We start from the raw sequence: 1,402 nt of genomic DNA on the forward strand, positions 1-1,402 counted from the left end.
GAGCTTCAAAAGGGGTGAAAAATATGACGAGCATGAAAGAGTTTGAAAAATAGGAGCAGCATGAAACGGTGTTCAAAAACATGAAGAGCCTGAAAAGGTGTGAAAAATATGAAGAGCTTCAAAAGGTGTGAAAATAGGAGGAGCATGAAGGGGTGTTCAAAAACATGATAAGCCTGAAAAGGTGTAAAAAACATGAAGAGTTTCAAAAGGTGTCAAAAATGAGATGAGCATGAAACGGTCTGAAAAATAGGAGGATCATGAAGCGGTGTTCAAAAAGATGAAGAGCCTGAAAAGGTGTGAAAAACATGAAGAGTTTCAAAAGGTGTCAAAAATATGAGGAGCATGAAACGGTCTGACAAAGAGGAGGAGCATAAAGTGGTGTTTAAAAACATGAAGGGCCTGAAAAGGTGTGAACAGTATGAAGAGCTTCAAAAGCTGTCAAAAATGATATGAGCATGAAACGGTCTGAAAAATAGGAGGAGCATGAAGCGGTGTTCAAAAACATGAAGAGCCTGAAAAGGTGTGAAAAATATGAAGAGCTTCAAAAGGTGTGAAAAATGAGAGGATCATGAAACGGTCTGAAAAATAGGAGGAGCATGAAGCGGTGTTCAAAAACATGAAGAGCTGAAAAGGTGTGAAAAATATGAAGAGCTTCAAAAGGTGTGAAAAATGAGAGGATCATGAAACGGTCTGAAAAATAGGAGGAGCATGAAGCGGTGTTCAAAAACATGAAGAGCCTGAAAAGGTATGAAAAATATGAAGAGCTTCAAAAAGTGTCAAAAGTATGAGGAGCATGAAACGGTCTCAAAAATAGGAGGAACATGAAGCGGTGTTGAAAAACATGAAGAGCCTGAAAAGGTGTGAAAAATATGAAGAGCTTCCAAAATTGTCAAAAATATGAGGAGCATGAAACGGTTTGAAAAATAGGAGGAGCCTGAAACAGTCGGAAAAAAAGGAGGACATTGAAACGGTGTTGAAAAACATGAAGAGCCCGAAAACGTGTGAAAAATAGGAGGAGCTTCAAAAGCTGTCAAAAATATGAGGAGCATGAAACGGTCTGAAAAATAGGAGGAGCAAGAAGCGGCGTGCAAAAACAAGAAGAGCCTGAAAAGGTGTGAAAAATATGAAGAGCTTCAAAAGGTGTGAAAAATGAAAGGAGCATGAAACGGTATGAAAAATAGAAGGAGCATGAAGTGGTGTTGAAAAAAAAGAAGAGCCTGAAAATGTGTGAAAAATATGAAGAGCTTCAAAAGGTGTGAAATACATGAGGAACATTAAACGTTCTGAAAAATAGGAGGAGCATGAAGCGGTGTTGAAAAACATGAAGAGCCTGAAAAGGTGTGAAAAATATGAAGAGCTTCAAAACGTGTCAAAACTATGAGGAGCATGAAACGGTCTGAAA

This window comes from Dama dama, unplaced genomic scaffold, assembly GCF_033118175.1.
Source record: "Dama dama isolate Ldn47 unplaced genomic scaffold, ASM3311817v1 ptg000263l, whole genome shotgun sequence".
NCBI lineage: Eukaryota > Metazoa > Chordata > Mammalia > Artiodactyla > Cervidae > Dama > Dama dama.